The sequence below is a fragment of the Eptatretus burgeri genome, chromosome 6 (genome assembly GCF_056783735.1).
Source record: "Eptatretus burgeri isolate ZD-2024b chromosome 6, Ebu_testis_v1, whole genome shotgun sequence".
Taxonomy (NCBI): domain Eukaryota; kingdom Metazoa; phylum Chordata; class Myxini; order Myxiniformes; family Myxinidae; genus Eptatretus; species Eptatretus burgeri.
This window is the reverse complement of record NC_140966.1, coordinates 9,700,478-9,712,977: the sequence shown is the minus strand read 5'-3', so window position 1 is coordinate 9,712,977 and position 12,500 is coordinate 9,700,478. Positions and strand designations below refer to the sequence as shown.

Sequence of the window (12,500 nt, the reverse complement as noted above, 5' to 3'; positions counted from 1 at the left end):
TTTACAAACTCTTGTGAAGCATTTTTTCCACGATAATGTTCAAGTTTGTTATACTTTTCTCCAACAGATGATTTGATATAATAACAAAAACCACAAGGAATATGTTTTTGATATTTATTTGTATATGGTTCTTTTGGATTAGGAGAAGCAGTATTTATCTTTTTAAGGATACATTCAAAATCAGCGTATATCACAAATGGGTGCATGATAGATTTATTATAATCTTCAAAATAAATCTTTTCACCAGGTTTAGGCATTGTAATTACAGCTGATTTATGATTACTACAATATTTTGAATGTTGTTCTAATCGTTCTTTTGTATGAAATGAATTAAGACATCGCTTACAAGGATATATTTTGTTTGCTGTTCTGAATACCTGAGAAGAGATTAATCTTGATAAATTATTGATGTATGTGTAATGTGAATTCTTTCCAACACTAAAATATAAAAGGTCAATGTGTGTTTCTTCATTTTTATAGTTGTTTGAAATTTTTAATATTTGAACTTTGTTTGTATCCGTTAATCCATATACATTAATAGAAAGATTATTCTTTTTCTCAAATTTAGGAATATCTGTTAATGGCATTGGGAATTTAAAATCTTTAATGTCCAAGGTATTCTCATATTTCATATATTGTTTTACTCTTTCTGAATTACATTTTGGTGGATGTAAGTGAGCAAGAACAGACCAGAGAAAACATTTATTATCATTGTTCTTAATATTAACAACTGCCTTCTTTAGTTTTATTTCTTTTGGTAATTCAATATAAGAAGAAGCTTTAAGAGGGTTTGATTTTAGAATGTGTATATCTAAAAAGATGATTTTTTTAATATTGAATCCACTTCCTACCACTGTATTATCAACATCCTCCTCTTGTCTTGATAGTTCTTCATAAACCCCACTATTCAAAAAATCTTGAAATGATGTTATAAAATGAAGATCTGTTCTCATATAAGGAGTTTGTTCTTCATCTTGTCTTTTCATATTCATTTTCACTCCCACATAAAACTTTAAAGTTTTTATTTCTTTTAATGTCTTTTTAATAAATTTTTCAACATCGGGTTTCACTATTTCAATTGATTCAGCTATTGATGATGGACCGGGTTCTCCAAATTGAAAAATCCTTATTTTTATATGCCCTTTAAATGCCTCATCAGTGTTTTTAATATAATAGTCTCCCTTTACTTTAAACTCATTTTTCTTGTGTTTTTGTGATTGAAGATGTTGATTATAACTACTCTTCAAAACATCCTTTGAACAGATATCACAATGTTTTCTTTCCAACTCAAGAGGAGATATTTGATGAAATAGATTAAATGTGTGTTTGTTGGTTCGGAGGTGTTTTCTATAATGTTTATATTCGTGATTACAAACATCGCAGTACGTTGTATTCACCATATTTATAGAATAAAACTTTGCTTAAACTAAAATTTTCTTGATGAAAATTTCGTTTAATTTATAGGTGAATCTGTGCTTAAAAACATTTTATCCTCCAACTTTTTCACTTAATAAATACCATGTTTCAAGACACAAAAGACAAGTTTCAATCAATCTCTTCATCTGTTAAAGATACTGAGAAATATGTCAAGGATGTAAAATTGAACAAAGATAAATATAACAACTATTGGATAAAAACTATTATGGTAAATAATATGAGTTCTTCAATTTCCTTCAGTGGAAGGGCTTTTAGTATACCTGGTAGAACATCAATTAAAGTATCTCTAACAAAAGTTTCTCCTCTCCTTCTAGTAATATATTCAAAACTAGAAAAAGCAATGAAACAAGAAAAAGTATCAAAGAACAAAAACCTTATGGATGAAGCTTTAGAAAGAAAAGATAAGACCATCTGTAATATGCAAGGAGAAATTTGTATTTTTTTCAACAACCCTAAAGATGTAAATCTTGATGAAATAAAGGATGTTAATATATCAGGTGAAATGACATTTCGTTCAATAGTAGTTAACGATAATTTTAAAATTACCTTTAATATAAAAAATGTTGTCGTTGAATCTGATAATGAAAAAAGTATATCGATATCGATGGTAATATACAACTGAAAGTATAGATGAATTTCAGTTTAAGTAAAGTTTTACTTTATAAATATGCTAGACTTTCCTGATTCTCCATATGACAAATTTGAGAATTGTCCTGCGTGTGAAAGACAGGGATTAAACACAGAGTCAAAAGCCTATAAACAATGTATATTCTGTGATTATCTTCTAATTAATGATAATAAAAAATATAAAAAGGAAAATAATTCTTTTAGATTTACACCAAAAATGAATTACTTTACAAGATTGATTAGAGAAATGAATGTAAAGTATGAGGATGATAACACACCTTTCCTTACAAGGGAAGAAACTGAACGTATAAGAGAAATGTTCAAAGGATTGTTGTTGTATATTATTCATGGATGTAATTTTCAGGGAAATATCAACACAAGATATTGTATAAATAAAATAATGGATTATCTTGAAATTAAACCTGAACTTAGGATAAAATATAGAGTTTCTAAAAAAGCCAATAATAAATTAAATAACCTGTTTTTCAAATATATAAATGAATGATTTTTTACCTATTTGGGAAAATAAGATAAAATTTAACAACCATAAAAATCTCCCAAATTCATTAAGATGTCTCATAGTTGGTTCAAGTGGATGTGGAAAAACCTGCTTACTTTTAAAAATGCTCCTCACTCCCAACTTTTTAGATTATGATAATTTAATAATTTTCACAAAGTCGAGTTTTCAACCAGAGTATCAACTACTCTCACAAGGTTTTAATGCTGGTCTTCAAAAGAAGATATAATAGGTTTATTTAAACGTCAAAAAAACCTAAATGATTATAACATTGAAGATATAATTCAACTATTTTGTGATACACAGAGATGTAAAAAGAAATCAAATCTTATAACTTGTATTCTTAGTGATAATACGGATGATATACCGTCTCCCCAAGATTTGGATAAATCAAAAAAGAACCTCGTTATCTTTGATGATTGTGTTAATGAGAGAAACCAAACGGTAATGGACAGCTACTACACAAGAGGGAGACATTCTTCTTGTAATTGTATTTATCTTAGTCAATCGTACTTTCAACTTCCTCGTCGTTCCATCAGAAACAATGCTAATACTTTTATTTTATTCAAGTTAAATTCAATAGATATCAATAATTTTTGGAGAGATAATTGTTCTACATTATGTAGTAAAAAGAAATTTGAGGATTATATGAAGCACACGACTGAAAAATATAAATATATTGTTGTGAAACAAGATGAGATATTAAGGGATATATTTTTTGTTTTATAAACAATTACATATATAAATGACAACTATTATTATAAATCTTGTGGGTAAATCTGCTTCTGGAAAAAACTTTCATAAATCAAGGTTCTTGTGTAGTACAAATGAGAATATTGTAAATTTACTTAAAAAACACCCCGTGATACGCATTGTATCAACAACAACTAGAGCAATAAGACCTGGAGAAGTAAAAGGTGAAGATTATCACTATATTTCAGTGGAGGAACATATGCGATTGAGGAATGAAGGACAAATATTTGAGGAGGTTTCTCTTGGTACAACAAAATATTCACATTGTAAGAGTGAGTTAAAGAAACTAAAATCTGGTGGTGTTGGGATATTAGAAACTAATCCAGAAGGAACGAGACAAATTATTAAATATCTGAGCGGAGTGAAGATTTTATCATTCGGTTTTGATGTTGATGAAGAAACTCAACACAAACGTATGAAAAGCAGAGATGCAAGGATTAGTGAAGAAGAAATTACAACTCGCATTAATGTTAATAAAGAATTTGATGAAATATTTAAAGAAAAGGATTTATTTGAACACATCTACTTGAATGATGAAGAAAAGGAAAATTTCCCTGTTGATCTTTACAATTCATTAAATGATATTTTACAATAAATAAATGGATACAAAAGAAAGAGCAAGAAGATTTAAGGAACATCAAGAGTTGGTTTCAAAAGTTGTAAAACAACAGGAAGACATAAAGAAGAAACGCAGACAGAAACTAACGGGCGAAGAAGCATTTGAAAAAAAACAAGAGAAATTTTTTAAACCACTTTTAAAAACTTCCCAAGAAAAAATGAAAGATGTTTCCACAGTTCCCACAGTAGAATATACTCCTAGAAAGCTTCAAATGTTAAAAGATTTCAGTCAAATGACGGAGGAAGAATTAGAGCATTTAGGAGAATTAGAATATGATGATGAAGGTTTATTTCAACAACTGGAAGAGATTAATCAACCCCCTGATTATATTGTGAATGCTGTTCAAAACAATGAATATTCAGCGGATTCAAAAACCAAAGCAGGACTCATTCCAACAGAACAACCAGCAATATTTCATCTTGTTAAAGAAAAGGTATTGATATTTAATGATGAATTAAGGTTCTTAAGTTCTGCTCAACCCCTGTTAAACTAACTCCGAGATTAATGTTTCTTCTCACAAAAGATGGAAGACAAGGTTCAACTGTGAGGGATGAATCAAAGTATATTGATAAACCATTGGATATGGAAAATAATGATGATAGAGTATATATTGATTTGCTGAACACTCTAAATTATAAGGTTATTCTTTCTGGTAAAAGTAGGAAGAATGAGAAGGAGAAACACATTATTCAGGCTTTAAGTATCCTTGGTTCAGGTATTAGTTTTCTTCCAAATGACCCATCGCAATTAGTTAATAGACTGTTATTGTTGTTCGGCAGTAAGAAGGCTGGAAATAACAATTGTTTTAATGAAGCATCAGCCATTTTAGATCAGTTGATGAACATGAAAATAATTAATAAATCTCAATATAAAGACATTTTATCTCGTATTAAATAAGATGAGAAGCACAATCCTGAGTTTTAATTTCACAACAAGCGACCACACATCTTCATTCCCATACCCACTACAACTTGACACAACAAAAGAATATGAGGCATCTTTATTGTCCATGGAGACTTATAATACCTTATTTAATATAACCGAGAAAAATGACAAGTTTAGTTATAATCCGGGAAGTGGATACAAAACGATAACAGTCTCACCCGGAGCATACGAGATTTCTCAAATATCTTCCGAAATTGCTCGTCTTATGAAAGAACAGGGTGATGAACCAAAAAATATTATTATAAACATTCAAAAACATACTTCAAAATCAACGATTAAAGTTAAAAATAACTACAAGGTTGATTTCACAATTGATAATTCATTTAGAGAGTTATTAGGTTTCTCCTCAAAAAGATTGAAACTAATGGGACGTTTTACAGTGATAATGTCATTCAAATATCCTCAGGAATAAATTCGGTGTTAATTCACTGTGATTTGATTGATGGTGCTTATAATGATGGATTAAAAACAAATACAATATTTTCATTCAGCGCATACTCAACCCCAATTGGTTATAAATTCAATATGGAGCCTAAAAATTTGGTTTATCTACCTGTGTCAGGAAAAACCATACACAGAGTAAATTTTAGGATAACCGACCAAGATAATCGTGTGATCTCTTTTAATGGAGAAGTTATATCCATCAGAATTCACCTACGTGAAGTTTTTCAATAAATAAATACGATGGTTATTGTGAGGAAGCACGAGTTGGGAAAATATAAAATAATTACAGGAGATGGGATGTTCCTTTCCCCGTACTACAAGGGTGAAGGTATGTATCTTGGTAGAGGATACTATAAACCTAAGAGACAAAGGGGTGTCGGACATCAATTTAGAGGAGATGGGATAATTGATACTCTCATGGGTATTGGTTCAACTATTCTTAAACATAAAGACCTAATTGGTTCAACTGCTTCTGCTGTGGGAAATGTAGCAGGTGCTGTAAAGAGTATAAAAGATGCTCAGAAAGAATCTCATAAATTACAAGCAATAAAAGAAATTAAGAAAGGTAAAACTCAGTTGTCCCCCCAAGAACGACAGAAAATAATTCAAATACTTGGATCAGGGTTTCAAAAGTTTTAACATCTTTTTTCCTAAATAAATACAAGTATGGAAGCAATTGATAGTATCTATGATTTGGATGATACTATTATTATCTCAAACTCCACTAAAAAGAAGATTACTTCAAGGTAAATGCAATAACTGGAACAGACTGGAATACAAATGGTACAAAAAGTTTTGAAATAAATAATCAACAAACCTATTTGAATCTCTCCGAAAGTTTCTTGTTGTGTAAATTTAAATTCACTAAGGCTGGGAATAACACAAACGCTACACTTGTAAATGATTTCTTCTGGAAAATGTTTGATAGTGTGCGATTGTATATTGGAACACAAGAAGTTGAAGCGGTTGATTATGTCTCTGCTGTATCTGAAATGATGAAATTTACACTCTATACATTCAGTGATAGAATGGGAAAGGGGTCTGTCGAAGGTTTTATTCCTGATATGTCAACGGGAACAAACACAGACCCTGGATATATTCAAAGGAAAGGAATGTATAATGATGATACAAAAGCAGAAAATAGTTTTACTGTGGCAGTTCCTCTTAAAGGTATATTTGGATTTTGTGATTATGATAAAGTTCTGTATGGTCTTAAAATTAGATTTCAACTACAAAGGAATGATAATGAAAATAGATTGCTTTTTGGTGTTGGTAATGCTTTTGGTGATCAGAATAAATTTGTAATTGAGGAGATGAGTTGGTATATCAGTGAATATACTCCTAATCTTAAAACAGAAGAGATGTTGAATCGAAGACTTAACTCAAAAAAACCACTCAGTGTATCATACCTCAAAAGAAGATGTCAACACGTTAAACTCAATCAAACTACTTACACGTGGAATTTGGGTGTTCTGGAAGGAAAGCCACGATATCTGTGGATGATTTTTAAAAAGCCAGATGGTGATACTGCGACTGATAAGAATAATGCATTGAGTGATAATGCTAAGGTGAAACAACTTCGCGTTTCTCTAGATGGAACATTTTATCCACGAGATAGATTGGAAATTAATTGGGAAAAAAATGATTTTGCTGAAGCATACAAGTCTTACCAAAAGGTGTGTGAAAGTAATGGAAATAAAGAACCTATTTTGGATATGACAGCATTTAAAAGTTTGTATACAATCTATACGTTTGACCTGAGCGCTCAAAAAGAAACTATAAAGTCTAATCGAGTGGATACTTCCCTATACATTGAAAGAGGAGAGAGTGAAGAAGTTGATACATATTGTTTGCTTTTGGAAGAAACAGAATTGCAGATTAATACAGATAATGGTGTGATGATTAGTCTCACATAATTTTTTGTTAAATAAATGAGTGGCAAAGTACCAACTGGGGTATATGTTAATCAAATCAATCTTCATAAACTATCATCTTGTGTTCAAAATCAAAAGCCTTGTACGATTAACGTTAATACAATTCAGAGAAAAGGAGCAGTAAGAATTGATGTTTTGCTCACAAGAGAACAGGTTAAAATCTTGAATGACACTGGCTCACTTAAAATTAAAATGACAAAACCAATGTTGAAAAAATATTCAATAAGAGAGACGAGTGGAGGATTTCTCCCATTTCTAATTCCTTTATTTGCTGGTTTAAGTGCGGTTGGAGCATTGACGGGTGGTATTTCAACAGCGGTCAAAACTGCCAACGAAAGGAAGGCTCAACTCCAGGCTCAAAAAGAATTGGAAAGACATAACAAAGAGTTGGAGAAACAAATTAGTGGAAGTGGTGTAATTGTAGATTTTGCTGAAAAACTTGAAGGTCTGCCTGATAAAGCGAGATTGTTAGTTGGAGATATGCTTTCTTCTATAGCACAAGCAGGTGTAAAATTAACGAAAAGAGGTAATGGATTATATCTTTCTAATAAATAAATGAGCATTGATGAGTGGTTGAAAGAATTTGGAAAGAATACAACATCAAATTTACAACTTGTCAAATATTGTAAGAAATTAAAAATTCATAATGTGGTTATTTGTATGAGAGATGAATTAACAAATGTGTCGAAACATACAAAGAATATTATTATGAACTTAGAAGATAATGATGGGAACGGTTCTCATTGGGTTTGTATTTTTAATAGTCAAGACAAATATTATTTTGATAGTTTTGGTCTTCCACCACCTGTTGAAGTCATAAAATTCTTACAGAATGGTGTTTATCAAACATTTCAAGTCCAAGAATTAAATTCCAAGTGTTGTGATCAATTATGTCTATATGTGTTATTTCAACTCAACAAAAATAAAAAATTTTATGATATTATTTTTAATCTAATATAAATGACTTATGTTGGTAAAGATGGTTCTATCTTTGGTGTATCTCAAGAACTGGATATTGATTTATCAAATTATTACACAAAGGCACAGGCTGAACGACATAAATATAATATAAACAAAAATATTAACATGAAAAATGCTTATAAATTAAAAAATTATCCAAGCCCGACTGACGCAAATGACTTGGTGAGATTAAGCGATTTATCACAATATATATACTTAAATAAAACGGCTGTGTATTCTAAAGATACAGAAGTGTTGATATTATCTCCAGGTCATACAGAATTCACAGTTCGAATTAAAATAAATTTTTATAAAGAAGGGCGTATCGTTTGTATGAGAATAGAACAATGGGGGTATGATATGAATGATTTAGGGTATAATTGGTCATTTAAAATTAACCTCGAAGACCTGGAACAATTAAATCAGTCTCGTAAGGAAGAATATTATCCACTTGGTATCGAGAACGAGTTTTGTGGAGCCACGATTAGTAAACAACAAATAAAAGAATTTAATAAGGGTAAATATAATAATGGTTTTGCCCTTGTTTATCTCATGAAAACAGAAAAAACAGGATTATATATATAATAAGTAAGGAAATACAAAATGATTTAACTATGGGAAGATGGGGAGGTGTTTCGTGCCATAATATTATTCTAACATATATTTCTAATACATAAATGACAGCAAGAAGGCTTCAAGAAAATTATCATTTCTGTGTTCAAGCATACCTTCAAGAAAAGGGTATTCGGTATTTTAATAAATATGTTCTACAACATAAGAATGAGGTATTTTCAATAAAAGATTGGCATTATGCTGATGTTGATAAACCAACAACTTTAGATTTAATTAGAATGTTAAATAATGAAAAAATTATAAGGTTAAGAAAAGGTAAGGCTCTTTTAGAAATTCAAAAGAAATTTTATTGGTATCCTGTTGTAAAAAATTATTTTGGATACAGGAATAACAAGAAATCCTGATGAATATATGTATAATATTCTATGGGGTGTAAACGATTCAAGTATAGTAAGGGATGAGGAAGGAGTTGAAGACGAGAGGGAAGAGGAGGAAAAGGAGGAGGAGGAGAGAGAGAAGGAGGAAAGAGAGAAGAGAGAGAGGGAGGAAAGAGAGAGAATGAATAAATATCAAAATATGGAAACCAGTGAGATTCAAAAAGAATAGAGGTATTAAAGAAATTAACTTATCTCACCAGGGAGGAATACAAAGAATTAAAAAGTCTATTTACAATACTTTCGACAAGACTATCGACATCGAGAAGACATGTATTTTAATTCAAGTTTTTTCTTAAATAAATGGAGGAGAGAGTGAAGGCATTTCTAAGGATTCTTTATGTTTTAAAAATTAAGATTCAAATGTGCATGTTGGAAACTAAAAAGGTTTTTGCACTCTGCAGAAATTTTTCTCATAAATAAATGAGTTATTGTCTCAAATGTAAAAAGAAAACTAATACTAAAAATATTTCATATATTAAAAGTAAAAATAACAGGGTTATACAAAAAGGTATATGTTCGGTGTGTGGTTCAAAAAAAAATCAATTTATCTCCAAACACAAACTCGGAGGAGATATACAAAAGTTTTTATCAGGAAGTAAATTTACAACTACTGGAATACCAGGGGAATTACATCTTCCAGGGTATTCTTTCTGTGGTCCAGGCACAAACTTGGATAAAAGATTAGATGAGGCAGACAATCCTAAATCCTGGAGTAAACCAATCAATAGAGTTGATGAAGTGTGCATGAGACACGATATTGATTATGGGAATACCACAACGTTGGAAGAAAAGCATGAAGCCGACAGAGAAATGTTATATAATTTGTCTCTGATACAAAATCCAACCTTGAGAGAAAAAGTTGATAGGTTCATCGTGAAGAAGATGATTAGTGCTAAATTGAAACTTGGACTTGGAAATTCAAAAAACTTATAGGCTCTAATGATGCCATTAAGACTGAAGAGCAATTAGCTGATGAATTACATAAACCAATATTCACAAAGTTTCAGAGAAGGAAAGTTTATTCCAAGGAAGTTGATTATATCTGGTCTGCTGATTTGATTGAACTCAATAATGATAAGGGGTACAAGTATGCTTTAACCGTTATTGATTTGAGGAGTAGATATGCGTGGGTTGTCCCTTTAAAAAACAAAACAGGTAATACTCTTGTGTTAGCTTTTCAACAGATATTTAATAAAAGTAAGAGAAAACCTAAGAAATTGTGGACTGATGAGGGTAGAGAGTTTTATAACAAGACATTTATGAATTTTTTAAAAAATAACAGTATTACATTATACAGTACCTTTAATGAAGGGAAGGCAGTTGTTGTTGAACGTTTTAATCGTACCTTAAAAGAGAGACTATATAAAAAATTCACACAACTCGGTTCACAACAATGGTCATCTTTTATTCAGGATATTGTGGATAAGTATAATGACACGATTCACACGTCAACGAATATGAAGCCATCAGAAACATTTACAAAATTAAAATATGAAAAAGAGATTAATGTCAGAAAACCTAAGTTCAAAGTTGGTGATATCGTAAGAATATATAGGTGGAAATCTCATTTTGAAAAGGGTTTTACTGAACGATGGACGAAAGAACTTTTAAAATTGTTGATGTAATAGATACAGTTCCTTGGACTTATAAAATATATGATTTGGAAGGGGAAGAGATTTTAGGTTCATTTTATTCACAGGAATTACAAAAGACAAAACTAAGCAGATAATACACCTTTGTGGACACTAGAGGGACAAGTATATAATGTGTGTCAAGGGGGACGTTCTTAGATCTGTGAACCCCAAACACAGAATCCTCAACTGAATAGTCAAGGCTTAACTTTTGTTTGTGTGTGTGTGTGCAATGGGAGCAATAGGTTGGCTCTTCACTCCCTCCTACTATACACCGTTGTGGACACTCGAGGGCCAAGTCCGAGGTGTATAACAGTATATAATGTGTGTCAAGGGGGACGTTCTTAGATCTGTGAACCCCAAACACAGAATCCTCAACTGAATAGTCAAGGCTTAACTTTTGTTTGTTGATGTGTATGTGTGTGTGTCCCAACCCTCACATTCAAAATCTCAACCCCAACCCTCACATTCAAAATCTCAACCCCAACTCAATCCTCGCCCAACACAATGTCTTTTTCAAAATGAGATTTCCACCTATATATATATATTTTTACGTTTTTTTTTTTTTCTTCTTCCAATTCTGTCTTTTAAGGCTTTCAGGTTTGATGACGTAGAAAGAGGGAGTAAGCCTGCACTTTCTTCCCAGAACGAACAATGTATATTTTTTGTTTTTTTTCTCTTCTTCCAATTCTGTCTTTTAAGGCTTTCAGGTTTGATGACGTAGAAAGAGGGAGTAAGCCTGCACTTTCTTCCCAGAACGAACAATGTATATTTTTTGTTTTTTTTTCTCTTCTTCCAATTCTGTCTTTTAAGGCTTTCAGGTTTGATGACGTAGAAAGAGGGAGTAAGCCTGCACTTTCTTCCCAGAACGAACAATGTATATTTTTTGTTTTTTTTTCTCTTCTTCCAATTCTGTCTTTTAAGGCTTTCAGGTTTGATGACGTAGAAAGAGGGAGTAAGCCTGCACTTTCTTCCCAGAACTTTCTTGATCTTGCTCCCATCAAGCACCATCCGACAAAGAACTACATCGATAGGTTTAGATCCCAAAGAGTGATAGCAACTCCAAAATATAAATAAATAAAATAATAATAATAATAAATAAATAAATAAATAAATAAAAGCCCCCAAAAAAGTTTCAAGTGTCCAACATAAACCCAACTCTCCAAGTCTTCAAGGTATAACCACATTCCCGTTGAGTTTCCAAGATATGTATCACATTGTGAGTTATCAATCCAGAACCCACATTTCAAGTATTCAAAGTAAAACCAACTTACAAAGTCTCTTAAGGATAACTCATTTACTGATTTTTTCAAAATTTGTGAGTCTCCAAGGTAGGCCCCATATTTAGAACCATCTTGGCAGAACCCTTTTCCTGAGTCTCCAAGGTAGTTATTTAAACCATCAAGGCAGAACTCATTTACTGATTTTTTCAAAATTTGTGAGTCTCCAAGGTAGGCCCCATATTTAGAACCATCTTGGCAAAACCCTTTTCCTGAGTCTCCAAGGTAGTTATTTAAACCATCAAGGCAGAACTCATTTACTGATTTTTCAAAATTTGTGAGTCTCCAAGGTAAAACTTGTATTCTGGCTCATCAAGGTATAACTTGTTCAGTGGGTATTGTC

At 31.4% G+C, this 12,500-nt stretch overlaps 1 protein-coding gene and 1 long non-coding RNA gene across 5 annotated transcripts in view; both read right to left on the bottom strand.

Moving 5' to 3' along the window:
• LOC147024223 (partitioning defective 3 homolog) overlaps window positions 1-12,500 on the bottom strand; it is a 206,709-nt gene that overhangs the window by 22,284 nt on the left and 171,925 nt on the right. The gene's annotated exons all lie outside the window — the stretch shown is intronic.
• Window positions 10,636-12,500, bottom strand: part of LOC147024226 (uncharacterized) — a 3,530-nt gene continuing 1,665 nt past the window's right edge. The window contains exon 2 of the long non-coding RNA XR_015058932.1: window positions 10,636-12,500. This exon is cut by the window's right edge and continues 205 nt beyond it. This is a non-coding gene — a long non-coding RNA (uncharacterized LOC147024226).